Source organism: Halyomorpha halys, unplaced genomic scaffold, assembly GCF_000696795.3.
Source record: "Halyomorpha halys isolate HHAL.00 unplaced genomic scaffold, Hhal_1.1 Scaffold2605.1, whole genome shotgun sequence".
Lineage (NCBI taxonomy): Eukaryota > Metazoa > Arthropoda > Insecta > Hemiptera > Pentatomidae > Halyomorpha > Halyomorpha halys.
In genome coordinates, this window is record NW_027108982.1 from 7,022 (window position 1) to 23,034 (window position 16,013).

Consider the following 16,013-nt stretch of genomic DNA (forward strand, 5'->3'; position numbering starts at 1 on the left):
TTCATATGCTCTCTAGGCTCCGCCTAATTTCCTAAATTATCTGATTGGTCCAAACCCCTTCTCCTATTTCACTATTCTTCCTACCCCCTCTTCTCAAGTGTTCATATATATTTCCTAGACTTGATAGCTAAGAGGAAGAAGAGAGACACTCTGTAACAGTGAAAGTAACATGCAGTTCTTGTAAATATGTTAGAATAAAGTCATTTTAGTCTTCACTGATTATTGTGTTATGTAACTTGCACTACCTCTCACACGTCTGTGGAATAGAGTGCGTTCGGTGATCCTAAGGTCGAAAGAATGAATATTGTACATAATAGTGTAAATGTGATTTGTGCTTTTATTTTATTGTTGTATTAGTTCAAAATGTTACTTATTTTATTTTTATTTTAAAATTTTATTGTATTGTTAAATTTTATTTATTTATTTACTTTTTCTCCTTATTTCTTCAAGTTTGATTAGGTTCATTTTATTTATCTTTCGGTTTATTTACACAATTATTATATTTTGTTTTGGAAGAAGATAGTTGACTGTATAAAATATATTTCAGACAGATAATCCACGTGACAGTCAGTAAAGGTACAAAATAGTAAAAAAAAAGTGTTATAAAATTTTATGCCTTTATTGACCGCCACCCAGATTATCTATCAACAATCAAATATTATTATTTTTATTAAATTGTGGTATGAATGTATCACCATTAATTATTGCCCAAGATTTTGACATATTTTAATACTTATAAATAAATTAATAAAATAAGATACAATTTAAAAAAGTGACTAGTTTTCGTCAAAGTATCACGAAACGATTTTCATTATAACCTCCTAAGAGTGATACAAAGGAAAAATTAGAAATTAATAATAAGTTCTGACTGGAAGAAGTAAAATTGGTAAATTCATAAATACAACTTTGTGAATTTTTGTTATTTTTTATTTATTTTTTTTTCGTGATATATATAATATCAAAAATTAAATGAATCGGATACGAATACATAAAGTAGCTTTTTTTGAAAAACCAACATGGCTGTCCCCGGTGCAAAATCAACCGTGACTGGTATTTGCAAAACAAGCCCGCTTAAACCGTGTATTGATGGCTGCAATGTTGGTGTTTATAACACATCATACCAGCTAATTATTATTCATGTAATAACAATTAGGTACGACAGGTTTTAATTATGGATATTGTTGCACGTATATATGACAAGATAAAAATGAAATATATAAATAAAATAAATTCACCAAGTTTTAAAACTGTAGAATTATTCTTTAGCTGACTGGAGATTTTAGGCAATACTTCGTCACGGATTCACGGAATTAATCTTGCTCTCCTCACACTGGCAAGAATAAGTTGGTAAGCTAAAAGAGGATAAATAATTTATCCTTTCAACCAGTGAACATTTTGACAGATCCGAATCAGAAGTAATTTAGGAAACACAGGTATGGTAGGCAGAGCACCAACTCATTAAAAATAGATTTAAATTAGTTCGAGTATTGCTGGAAAATTTGAGTGTAAACTATTTTCATTACGATATCTTTCTCACTTTGGAAAATAGATGACGGTGATAAAAGAGCTTATACTGCTACGTGAAAATTCAGTTTGCTAGCGGTATAACTTAAACATTTTTTTTTATTTCCTATATTAAAGATATTATCATTGACTAGGGTTACTTTCTCTAATCAGGTCTCCCGATCGGATCTCAAAGTTATCCTAACTGTCTCAAAGAAATCCCGTTCCACAGTATTTTCTTAAGAATACGTCGAATACAAAATAGTATAATAAAATAGAAAAAAAACTTTATACTTTCCGTTTTGCAACCACAAAGGCTTATCAAAAAAATTTGATATTTGAAAAGTAAACGAAACTTTGGTCATAATTTATTGACGTTTCAATTTTGGTATCATCAAGATTATAGATTAAGGCTTTTGGAAAAGTGAGATGTGTTACAATCTCGACTAAAAGTCCCTACTTGTTATTTGTAATACTACCAAATAAAGTAACTGAGACGTTATTTTAAGTAGTTCTATCCTGGAGTGGTAAACGAAACGTTGACGGGTTAGTAAATTTTATTTTATTATATGGGGATCTTCTTTTGAAAGTTGTGAAAAATAACCAAGTTATAATTTATAATCTAATTAAAATACAGAAATCAATGAATGACCTTAAAATTATCCATCTAACTGCAACAGGACTGAGTATTTCTTATGCTTCAATACACAAAATATCCGCATCTAAAAGTATATTATATAATTCAATTACTTAAGGTACGAGAATTAAATGTGATTTTTACAAAATATTCAAATCACTAAGAAAAAAAATTTCGTTGATATTATTATTGATTAATAAGGCTCATATCATTCTATCATTACTCCAAAATTATCATTTCACCAAAAACACCGGCTAAACCTTTGGACATACTAAATTATCTTCATTTTATGGGTTTATATTTAAGGGCATTAGAAATCAAAACTAACCATTTTTACTTGATATTGTAGTGGGTACTAACCACTGGTTAGTAACCAGTCCTAAATGGCATTACGTCCCTGTTATAATTCTGAGAGGCGACTTTTTTCTTTCAAATTACATTTTCTTGTTTATCCGTAATGAAAAAAGATACAGAAAAGTTTAAAATTGACACTTGTTTTACGTTCCCGGAGACATTGCCAAATTTTACTTATTAAATGAAATAAAAAAATTTAATTGAAAAAAAATACAAATTATATTACCTATAGTGTATACTGGAGGATGAAAATGAATTGTTTAAAGGACCGGAGTGGATAATATTTATGTGAACCAAGTAAAGTTGTCCTTAGGACCAGCGAATTTATTAGTTTATCAATAAAAATTATTGGGATTCTGCAGTATTTAAAAACCAAAGAATCATATGTTTTATACAATATGCAATATTGTATTTCTTGATTTGTTTTACTATCTGATGTTCACCAGTTTAAAAATGTTTTTTACCTCTTATCCAGCCTAAAGATAAAAAATTAAAACACAACAGTTCTAAATTCATATATATTTTTTACTTGAGAGTTTCACAAGAATCATAGCTATGAAATCAGTTTTGATTATGTAAAGATAAAAGGTAAGGAAAATCAATAAAAAAATAATTTTAAAAAGTACTTTAGATGTAAAAGGAGATCTTAAATTTATTCCTGACAGCTGGAATCCCATCACATAATAATATATGAATTAAAAACTATTTGCTCGTTCTTTCAAACAACGCCATATCTCGAAAAATCGTGATTTTTCAAGAGAGCAATTTTAAAAGTTCAATTATAGAAATGTTTTTTAATGACTAATAAGCAACTGAATTTTTAATATGTATTTTTGATCTTTAGCCAGCAAATGAGGATTACAGTTTTTATATTATATTTCTCACTAATTATTCTGCAAATATAGTTGTAAATTTCAATAAAATATTTTTAAAAAATATTATTCAACATCGGTAACCTTGGGTATGTATTTTACTATTTTATTCAAAACTGGCAAAATATATTTTAATTTATTCTTTCTTTTATTGTTGATGCACAGGTAAATCACTCTTCATATTATTTGTGTTGCAAATGTACAAAGACAGAACGAATTAATGATATTATTCCTAATTTTCCTACCAATGTGTAGGGCCCGGACATTGCCGGTAGATTTATCGGTAGAAATATTGATAGAGCCGTCGCTTCGGATACAGAACTAATCCGGCCTCATCATTTCTACCAGTTCCATCGAATTTATGTTCTAGAGTGATGGCCGCTACTGAAGCGCGGTTTTATAACCCGTTCTATTTCTACTCTCCTGATTAAACATAGAATGTTGTGATAGTGCTCATTACCACTATCACAGCATTTATTCATAACTGTGACATTATACTATCGAGAACGCTATGAAATTGCCAGGCTCGGCCAATCAAAACAATCTACTGTGTACTATTATTAACGCTTTATGCCATATTCTTTCGTTGAATATCTCATATTATGGTGCTGAGTAAAATCTGTTTTTTTTTTGTTTTGTTTTTTACAATAGTTTGCATAAATTTTTCATCCTTAATGCTTTCAGTTACTTCCACAACTACATGTGTTCGGTAACATTACTGACGGAAGCTTTGTAATGCTTCATGTTTTCTTACATTAACCATGTTACCCCAGTTTCTCCTGTTATCAACTCCTCTCCACCCACTTCACCTCTTTTTTCAGTACAGGTCCCTTCTGTATTGTCTGACAGAATAGAGATACTTTCTGACAATATACAAAAATTCTTACGATCCACTATTCCCATTTTACGTCTTGCTTGTAGTCCCACAACAAAATTTCCTATCTTTTTTCCAAATTAAAAGACCCTATTCCTTTTGTACACCGTTCTAATGTAGTTTAGTGGATACCTTGTTCTACACCATGTTGCAATTACTTCTATATAGGCGAAACTAAGATTCAACTTTAGAACCGCACTTCTCAGCACAAAACCTTTATCAACTTCTGTAACCCATTTGCCTCTAAATTGTCAGAACACGCTTTAAACCTCAACCATTCGTTTAATTTCGATAATACAGTTCTTACTACTGTTCCCAACTATAAAAAAACGTCTCATCTTGTAGTTCATTCGCATAAATTCAACGGAGAATTCCTTCAATTATAAGGTTGATAAAGACTGCTTCTCCCTGACACATTTTGAACCTTATAAAACCCTCATAATGCTTCTTTTCTCTACGTTCTGCATTTCAGAAGCCCACTTTCCTGTCATGTCTTTTATTTTGGTTTTATTTTCTATATTCTCACCCCATACTTAGTTTAATTATATTTTATAGTTACTATCCTTTCTTTTTCTTTTATATTTATGCTTCTTATTTTTAATTTATATTCATATGTTACCAGCTTAAGTATACTTACGTTAAATAATTTATTATTAATTTTGCTATTATATAATTTACATACCTCTGTATCCCTTCATTGGGTATATTGTCTTTCTTTATCATTTGTATTTATCGTATCCAATTCTTTTAACTTTATTTCTTAATCTCAATCCGTGTACATTTATTTATTTTTTTGTTAAACATTTCTTCCCCTCCCCCCCCCCTATTATGTATCTTATCATTTATTGTTTACCTAATTTTAATATTTTCTTTACTTTATACATTATTTAATTTAAAATTATTTTCAAACATACTTAACAGCAGATATCCATTCCTCCCGATACAAACGGTTCACTCTGACTTTGACAAAACAGGTTTGAATTCTCTCTCGTTCATTTTCTTCCTTTATTCATAATTTTATTATTATCCCCCCTTTTTCAACTCTGAGTTTGTACTTTCTTTTATATTTCTTCTATTTATCAGTTACTATTTCTGTTTTCATTTATTATTTATAACCTTTAATTTTTCTTATTTAATTTCTGGATTTCATTGTATACCCTTGTAATTTTCCATTACTACTTACTTATGTTAAGTGCATCCTTTTTAGCCCTGACGAAGCCCTACAACGTGGGGTGAGGGGTTGCCTCAATTAAAATAGTCATTACTATTTGAGTATTATTTGACCGCCACGGATCATATTTCATTTATTAGAAATAAATTAATTGAATATATACATTTTTAAAAAACACGAAAGTCTTGTTTTATTATTACAGATTTGAGATAGATTGATAGTTGAGGAGGAGAATGGGTATAAGTAGGGAATTTCAGAACAAGGTAGCACGGATTCTACAAAAACAGTTTGTGAGTTGGAATCTTCTGTGAAAGGAGTGGACAGAGGAACATGGGATAAACAAATACAAGATATAAGAAGGTTTCTTAGTTTTAAAGGCTGTAAACCGATAAATACTACGCAAGTATTTTCGGCGAAAAAGAGGGTGCAGCCACTTTAAATCGGTGTACTAACTGGATACAGAGATTATCTAGGAATCCCGGAAATGAATTTTATTTTTTAAAAAATCAATAATCTCTTTAGCCTCATCTTTTGCACCTGACAATCCACCATAAATGAGGCAGTCGTAATCAAAACGAAAGAAATGGGGGAGGTAACTAGATGCTAATGAGTTTTTGGGAGTATAGAATCGCGGAGTCTTAGAATCTGTTTAAGGATAGAAATGGATTTTCGGATAATTTGGGAAATTTGGCCATCCGAGAACAGATGTTGATGAAAAATAGCTCCAAGGAATGAGTTGCTGATTGAGGCAGAGTAGTGTATGTTATCCCAAGAAAGTGAAATTCATGGCTCATCTACATCAATTTAACTGGAATCAAGGAATAACATGACAAATAACTCGAGCAGTTCTTATGTTTTCTTAAGTACACTGTATAAGGCCCTGATGAAGGCCTCAATCCCTGGCCGAATAGTTGACATTAATAAATAAGTTTTACTTATATATGTTCTCCACTGGCCGCACTCCCTACTTCTCTACTCTCTACTCTTCTTCTCATATAATATCCACTGTCAAATATTAACTGTCAAAAATTAACTCATCATTATGAATTAATTTACGCTATTTAATAAAGCACCATCTTGTTCTGGCCTAGACACATTAATAATAAATGATCTTTTTAATGTAAGAAGAGTTCTGTAACTGATGTCTGCACATGATTAACTTATAACCATAAAATCCCTAGTAACAAAATTCGATTTTACGGTTTAACCTGAGGGTATAAAAAGCCTCTTGAGCTTGTTTTTCATTTCTAAAATGGTGGGGATAATTCAGTAGAGAAATTGGATAAGTCTTGACTGTTAAATTTTTAATATTCTAATAATAAATAGTAATATACCAACAATAATGCAAAAAACTACTTAAACGGTGATTTGGATAATTGTGTTTTTTTTTAAATATCTTTATTGAAATTTACAACTGTATATTACATAATACATTCAGTAAATTTAATCTCATTTACAGTCAGTAACACAGAGTGTTACAGACGTGTAGAGAAGCTATCCATTGGCAGCACTATAATGACATTTTACATTGGCAGGTCTCGTGGCCATCTTCTTTTCTTATGATAATTGTAAGATGGATTAAACATGATGAAGGCGAATACAGAAAAAGCTTTACAGTCAGTGTAAAGTAATTGTCCAGGATAAAGGAAGACATATTAAAAAATAATAAGCACTGAATAGAAGCGCATCCAAAAGATAAGCATATGCGTAGGAGGAAATAATCAGGTAAGGTCGATCTTGTAGATTTGTGGTTTGATGGAATTCAATAGAACAATGTTTCTACAACTTTCGAACTCTTCCATAACTAAATAATGAACAAAAAGAAAACTCATAATTTTTGTTGTTGTGATTAGTCCCAAATCTTCTTCATTAACTTTTGGGAAGTCTTCGTTAACTGCATATCTACATTTAAAGGAGACCTAAATAGCATCAATTCAAGTTTTCCTTTAATTCTTATAGTTTCTAATCGATAACAAGGGGATATCTAATCGATATTTTACTTGCTCTATACCTAACCTAAAAATCATCACTTAACTTTTGCCATCATCTTTGAGGTACTCCGCAGGCATTTCCCGGAGGTAATCCTCTGAAATAGGGATTTGTTAGAATTTTCACATTTTCAAAAAACAAAATTCACATCTTATCTTTAGGAAATCCCTTATTTCAATCAATCGATATCCTCATGGAGCTTTTATTTTTTTCACAGATTTTACGATTTTTCGTAATGTAAAATTTTGAAATGATTATTACCAATTTTATGTATTTTTAGCAAGATTGGAAAACAGTGATGCGTCATATAACAAAGTTGAGCGTTACGTACATTCATAAATTAGCAAATTTAAACATAATTATATGTTTGAGGCTGATAGCAAATGATTTAGTGTATACGCTTTCAGCCTCATAGATTTTATTTCCTTACTGATGTGTGCTGAAAATTATAAATGTTAATCAAAGTTCTTCATTTTGAAAACAGAACTAACTAAAATAATTTAGGATTACTTTCTACAAAATGTCTTCCATGAGGGGTAACAAAATAACAAACAGAACAATAGTGTGAAAGCTCATTTCGTCTTGGCGGGTTTCAGGAGCGGAAATAATATAAATTGATATCTTCCATGATACAAAAAGAAAATTTATATTATTGATAACATTTATCAGATTCAATGAGAGGGATGAAATCGATAATATTAAAAGGAAAGATTTTGATAATATCTCTCATTTTAATTTGATTCTGAGTAGCGGTTCCTCATCCAGAGGCTCCTTTTTACGAACTTATAAATAGTGCAAAAGTAGCTTCACGTTAATATTATGTTAGAAAAGGCAAGATTTATTTCAGAACTTTTTTTGTTAAAACCGACATTATTGCACCAAGTGCTCTCAATACCCCGTTACTGTAAGTAAGTTATATAAGCTAAAAAATTGTTGGTGGGATCGAACTCTTGGTTTCTAGAAGCCAATCTGTTACTAATTGTATTTTATCCTGTTAGAATACTCTCTTTCGTCATAGTACCGGTGTTATTCTTCACATTTAGTCATTATAGGAATAATCTATATAATCTCTTGGCGTTATCGCTAAAATGAAGCATACCCTACATTATAAAAACGCCTACGCCTCAGTACCGTCACCAAACCCTAGATAAATCGCAACCCATCACTATATTGAATAACAGTTAATTAATTAATGGAAAAGTGGCAATTACAGGAGTTCGTTAGCCCGACAAAATTGTTATTAGGCCCATCTATATTGGAAGAGATGACCTACGGGCGTAGAGATGAACCCCTTCTGGAGGGAAATATTTTAATTTCGGCGGGAGGGCGGGAGTGGTGGTGGAAATATGGCGGCAATAACGGAGCTATGGGGGGACCTATAAACCACATTAGTGGGCCTGGGTCAACGCTGCCGGCCATATTGGCACGCTACGGGTAATTTGTTTACGGTACCCATCTTAGGGCTTATGGCCTCTGTTCCAGCCTCAGACAATATGTCTCCAGTAGCTGATGATAAAAAAAAAATAGGAAAAAAGAAGAATTATTTAACACTACCCAGTAACCAGTAGGTAATAACTTTAATAAAGAAAAATATATAATATGATCATGGGGCAATGCATATACCTTGTAATTGCACTTACATATAGTATACATAGCAACCAACACTTTTATGGCAATGTGTAAGTTAGATAAGTTATATAAAGTATTTTTATTTCATTAATATTCTTTTCTAAACTATCTATCTAATATTCTATCTATAACTATTGTACTAGATACAGCGTGCCTAGAGTTTTTATTAAAAAGTGATAAATTATTCGTATATTTTAAAAATGTCGGTCAGTTCGTTTTGCATTTGCAGGTTCAATTAAGGAAGCTCAGTTCTAGTATGCAGCAAGCTGGGTGAATGCTATGGGAACAAACAACGTTAACATAGTATAAAGCATAAACAACCACAATTCGGTATTATGGTGTGAAAAAAATTCCATAAAGATAATAAATAAAGTTATATATAAATTTTTCCTCGGAAGATTAACTCTCTATTCAGTTGAATCATTGATAATTAAAGATTCAAGTAAAAAGATCTGTATCCCAAGAAATGGACTATTGGAGGCGGTTAATATGGTTTTATTCCGGCTTAAAAAAGTGGTTGTATTTCTGGGTCAAGTTTTCATTTCGTTGGACCACCACTGAAATAAAAGTCAACCGCCAGGTCGGATTCGAACCGGCACTACTGCAGTTCCGAGGTTTCAAAGACCTACGCCTCAACTCCCTTAACTACAGACAGTCTGGGTGAGCTATCAACAAATGGATAATGCGTAATAGAGGCTGCACTCTGGGCCCTCAGGTAGCCCGCTACAATGCCCATTTCCATAAGGCTTGTGTATCCTGAGGTACGCCTCCCATACATGGAACCAAACCCTTACGCAGCAAAAAAAGAAAAGACTGTCTGTCATACAGAGACTAGTTCTGCAGAATCACGAGGATCAACAGAACGGTATCGCATGAAGCGGTGCAGATGTTGACCAGAGCGATGTCCCTTTACCTCATTTTCTGAGGATTTCGTTAAATACGAAGTGAAGAGGCGGGGGCTGGATTCGCTACTTATCGGTGAGACTCCGAATCCGTGGAAGAGGGTTTTGAGGAAGAGTCGAAAACTCACAAGGGGACAGGAATCGACGGTGGGTTGCAAGCCAAATGAGAACGTTCTTACCCATCGTCAATACAAGATTGAAAGCTAAATGGGTCCATCCAAACAACTGGTCCTAACAGTAACAATCTTATCACGACACGGATTATTTTTGCCAGGAAAATATGAAGAGCTTCAAACATTGGGGGTCCAAGCCGCAAAGTCTTTGTAACAGTAGAACATGTAGTGATATATAGCACCACCATAGATAAACACCGAACTAAATTGATGAGAATAACCGAGATCTTCACCCTCATCGAGTTGGACTTCGTCTGATTGAATACAGAACTATCTCTTCTTCAGAGAGATCATTTAAGTGTGGAAGGAGGTGTTGGACCTGACGCGCCCGGAATTGGTGAGCAACCGGAAGAAAAAGAAGAAAGACACAGACATCCAAATAACTGTACCTAGTTGACGGATACAGATGGATAAGGAACAGCCGGGGCCGCTTGTACTCGTGGGAGTTGTGGCACAGGTCAAGAACCTCGGAAATGCAGGGTTGACCAATGCATGCTACAATAACAGAACAATAAATCTATTTTTCGTACCACTATCAAAATGAAGAAGGCATATATAAACAAATAGTTCCCACATTATATCAACAATTATCAGTATTAAATAAAAGATTAATAATGTGAAACAGTAATTATTGTAAGACCCAATACTACTTGCTCACCTTTTTACATTTTATTTTTTAATGTTTGGCCTCAGATGTCTGTGTACCACCATTTGAGACAAAATGTTATTCATTTGTTATGGTATTACTACTAATATGTTCAGATATAAATCTTACGAAATACTTAGAATGAAAAAAAAATGTTGAATTTTATTATCATAGAATTTCACATAAAATATAAGTTTCAAGTGGTAATACAAAAAAGTCAAAAATATATATTTAAAAGAAATATTCATTAAACATTAAAAGTTATAAAACCAACACTTCACAAATATTTGTTTCCAAGATTTTTTTTTTAAATCTATTAAGTGATAATGTGCTGATCGTTTATTTATGTTACTGTGTTGACAATTTACTTATATTAACTTCTAATTATGTAATAAATTAATAAAATAATCCAATTTTAATGTTGTTTTATATTTTGAAACGATTACCGATGAGAAGATGTTAGTGGATTACATAGCCCCTCATTGCTGATGACTTGTTATTCGTATTTAACAGAATTTGCCTTCTTGCTATTTTAAGGAAAATAAATAAGAGAGGCTGAGACAGTCAATTAACATGTTCTTGTATTTTCAACGTTCTCATTTGTGAAACTTTACATCAATACGTATTCAGAAATATGACGTAATTGCTATATATCAGAGCCATATTAATGGTGAGGGTTTAAAAATTCGACGGTTATTTAAATCGATTACATCGATACATCGATTTAAATTCTTCATATAATTATATTCTCAATTCTTTTCGAAGAAAAGTGTTTATCATAAATATCGCTCATATATTGTATGAGTAATGTGAGTAATCTAGTGAAAGTCTTGAACGTTTGAAACTAATACTATTTATCATCAAGTCCGTAGGTATTTAATAACTAATTTTAATAAATGAAAAACTACTTGTTACCTATTTTCAAAACATTTCATTTAACACCCTAATAGCAATCTGTATGGTCTGGAGGAAACAGATTAATGTTATACACCTCCATGCACACTTTGATGTTGGTTAGGAAGCCGAAAATAACCATTTCCGCACCACATTGCCGCAGGAAAATCTTTAACCCTCCGTCTTTTGGAAGAGGAAATGCAAAGTTCTGTTAAACTATCCAATAATGTGGAGGTATATTTGCGTACCTATACCGTGATAAGTTAACTGAGCAATGATAGAAATCATTACAATATTATTGATTTATTATTTTTTGTCTCAAGACTTCGTATAAAGTCCTATACCAAAAATCAGAACATGATTCATTTTTCTAATATTTATTACTGAATAAGGCGGGAATCGAACCCACAACATTCCGATAAAAGCAAACTGCGACCTCGTGATTCTAGGTCGAGTATTCAAAGTCCTTGGATCCAAATTATGTAATTATCCAAAGTAGTCGGCCGCTGCACCGTAGAACTCATAATTAGTAGCAACGTGAAGTTGTGTTGCCCTTCCCCTTCCATCCCTCCTCGGGATTAGTTCCCGCAAGTAATAACTTCTTAACGAAGACTACATCACGCGGTCAATCAACTTCTTCATAGTTTATAGTACCAACAATCTTTTAACAAAAGTATATCTGTGCGAGCGTAGGGGAATTATAGCTTGTGTAAGCTTAGCGCTAGAGCAATATTATCAAGTTTTTATGCAAATTTATTTATCGCACATGAATGATGGGCATTTTAACACAAAGGACAGAAAAACTTTTTTTTGCTAAATTAATGTCTAGCCTGCAGAAATGCCGATTGGACTTTTCGACTTTCGTTTAATTTGTTTTCAACTTAGTATGACATATTTTTCATTAATGTACTCGATTTTATTATTATAATTTGATTTCATAAGATTTTATTGTCATTCTCTATATATTTTTTTCACTCTAGATCTCTGTTTCTTTAACCTTAAAGGTTTATTTAGTTTTCCATAATTTAACATACCCATTCTGTATACTACAATGATTTTTACCTTCATCATATCTGCTTCCTCTTTTCTCAATGTTTTCGGTGTTAATCCTCATCGCCTAACGGACTATCTTATGTTTGAAAAAAAAAATGAATTTTTAATATTACAATAACCAAATATTTATCAACACCAATATTATTATGTAATTTTTGTAGAAAAATGGTGAAGGTGGCGGTCCAAAGAGATATAAAAATAGCAGAAAAAATCTATTTTTCTAGTAAATAAAGCTTCGCCCCACTTTGCCAATTTTTACCAAGGCTGTATCTAGATACAGCAAGAAAGAACGATTACACTTTATCGAATAATTCTGTCATAAAAACCTATAATTCTCTCTGATGAGGGTTTGATACAACAAAGTTCAAAGCCTCTTTGTAGACAATTAATTATCTTATTGTCAATTTAATTTGCGAGGTCAGAATGTTGTTGTTCTCTATTTATGTGTCACAGATACAATAATTTTCCTTTAGATTTGGGTTGAATAACAATCAAAAGTTGTTGACAGTTGTAAAGAGGAATGACGATGAAGGAGGCTGAAAAATATTTTAGAAGATCGGATTAAGAAGAACATTATACATTTAGAATTTATTATAAAGAATAAATAGTTTGTAGAGCAGGGATTAAACAATGGGTTCTTATTTGTTTATTTATTTATTTTTAACTGGAAATACACTATAAGCAGGGTCAAGGCCGCTTCAAGAGCAATCATATCTCTGCTGTTCTGCCGCACTACAGTTCAGATGGCCAGGATAGTCCGAGCGTCATCTGCCACACCAGCAACACAGAAGTGTCCTTGGTCATTCCTGTTATATTTTCCGAGCGCGGTATTCCACTTAACCTAATAAAGGTACTAATGTCGGCGTCATTGTAAAGCTCAAAATTGGCACGCTGTTGCTCGTAAGCTCCACCATTAAAACCACTCCCTAAATTCTAAGAAGGATCCGTGGCTCAAATATAGCGAAAGCCAGTTCCTCATTTAAGGAAAAATCCAACATCCCTAATCATAGGTCTGCACGGGTAGGGTAAGATCTCTTTAAAGCAGCACCTAGGTGGTTCTAAATACCACTCTTCTCTTAAGATGCCATGGAGTCCATAGCAGCATCTACTTTACAACAATTATGAGACGATAGATTTAGGATTAATAGCGTTTCTGGAGTTTACATGAGAACCGAGATAGTTGAATTCTTTTTCATCCTCAGAGGTGACTGTCTTCCTCTATGAACTCCACCAATAGCGTTTGCATGCATATACTTGGCATTTGTTTCATTTATAATTGTATTGGTAAAGAAAGAAAAAACACGAGGTTCGTTAGGTCTCATTACGAATAGTGCATTAAATGTTTATAAAATTTACTTATAGGAAACTGTTATTAGTCTTTAGAATTCAACAATATAATTCACACGATGAAACTTGACAAAAAAGGACAGCTCAATTAAGGTAAAATTCAATTTATTTTTCCATAAACCTCACTCCACCCACAGTTATCAAAAGCTCTCTAAAACAATTTTTCGAGTGATATTTCTTTAAATACCAATGTAATCATCACTGAAATTTCTTCAAGGTTAATCCATTTCATTTGTATTGAAAAAATATATTTCGAGGATGTTTCTTTAACGCTTTCCTGGTACATACTTTCCACAATATTTTTATTATATATATTCTATTTTTGGGATTGACCTAAAAGAATAAGTAACTAAAACAATGTAGTTTCTTTTCTTATCAATAAACACTTTGAAAAATTAAGGAAAATATCATTTAAAAAAACAAAGGTCCTCTATAGGTCAAGAGCCAGATCGAAGTGGCACAGAAATAAATTCACAAACACTTGATACCCCAACAGGACTAGACAAAACGTATTACAGTAAATTGACTAATAAAATTAAAACAGAGTTGAGCAAAATGTCGAGGAGTATAAAGTATAATATTAATATAATAGTAATCAAAATACTTGAGTACCGGATACAATACTCATACTTCTAGGAGAGTACAAGTAATGTAATCAGTACTCATACCAGTTTGATTAAGAGTATTTTTAATCAATAGAGTAGACTAAAAGTACAATAATCGAACTCATCAGTACTTTGATTACATCTTACTAATTTGTTTAAAGTATTTTTTATTGATATTAGTGTTTCTTAATAAAGGAAATCATTATTGAGAGAAATGTGATTTCTGTACTGTAAATAAGTTTAACCGAGGAACATTATATAACAATGGTATAGATTTTTCGGTTTTCAAACATAGCAGGTCAATTTATTCAAGTATTCAGAGGTACAGAAAATGGGAGTACTGTACATTTAATCTTCACTTGCTTGCATAAAGATTTAGTTAAACTTTTTTGATGTTTAACATATCAAAATGAGAACAAAAACGATTCCATTTTCATTGCACCTTAAAAATATATAAAGAGACTCTAAAATATTAGAAATTATTGGTCAAAATAAATCGATAATAAAACCAATGGAATTTTAATTTTCTGCATCTCGGAAAACATATAAAGGTAACTTCATAGATCAGAAATTCGAAATTTTAAAATAAATCCATTAGTGAACACGCGATTATAAAATCGATTGTATTTCTATCTTCAGAACACCCGAAAAATAATAAATTGACCACCATCAATAAATAAAGTTCACGACCTTGAAACCGACTGCAATTTCGAGGGAATAACAACTTGGTTTTACTTTGTTATCAGTACTCATAAGTCTTTTAATCAAAATGTTTAAGCAAATTGTATTTTAATACGAAAATTCTCGATTATGTTTCAATTACATGGTATTCAAGTACTAGAAGTAATAAATTACAAATTTAATTTTAAAGTATGATGTAATTGATAACAAATGAAATCGTGATTGCTGAGTACTAGACTACATTTCGCATTCAGTGCTGAAGTACTTCTTACTCAAAATCGAAAAAGTAATCGAGTTCTGCCTAACTCTGATTTCAACCAGAAACTGGAAACTTCAAATACTTAAGTAACACCTGAAAATCTTAGTTACTGATGAATTTTAATGAACGATTCCTAAAAATCTCTTGAAGTTTACACATTGTTAGAATCCACCACTTACTGAATCCAAAACATGGTCAAGACCAACGAAAAATAACAAACAGATATACATTCAGCACGGTTATTCCACATCTTGATATCCTTCATCTAATTTAAGTTGAATTTATTAAAGCAGAATATTCAACATATGAAGAATATATTCTAGTCAAAATTATTCATTCAAGTATTCATCCTTAAGAAATATCCGTCATTCCATATTACCTGCTCGTACGGCTACTGGATTCGAACTAATTACATTCTACATAT

The 16,013-nt window shown here is 31.9% G+C and overlaps 1 long non-coding RNA gene across 1 annotated transcript in view; it reads left to right on the top strand.

Annotated features, from left to right (window-relative positions):
* Positions 1-2,958: 2,958 nt before the first annotated feature.
* The window catches only part of LOC106691653 (uncharacterized), a 14,783-nt gene continuing 1,728 nt past the window's right edge, over positions 2,959-16,013 (top strand). Inside the window, exons 1-2 of the long non-coding RNA XR_001344828.2 lie at positions 2,959-3,082; positions 6,947-7,136. This is a non-coding gene — a long non-coding RNA (uncharacterized lncRNA). The remainder of the gene's footprint in view (positions 3,083-6,946; positions 7,137-16,013) is intronic.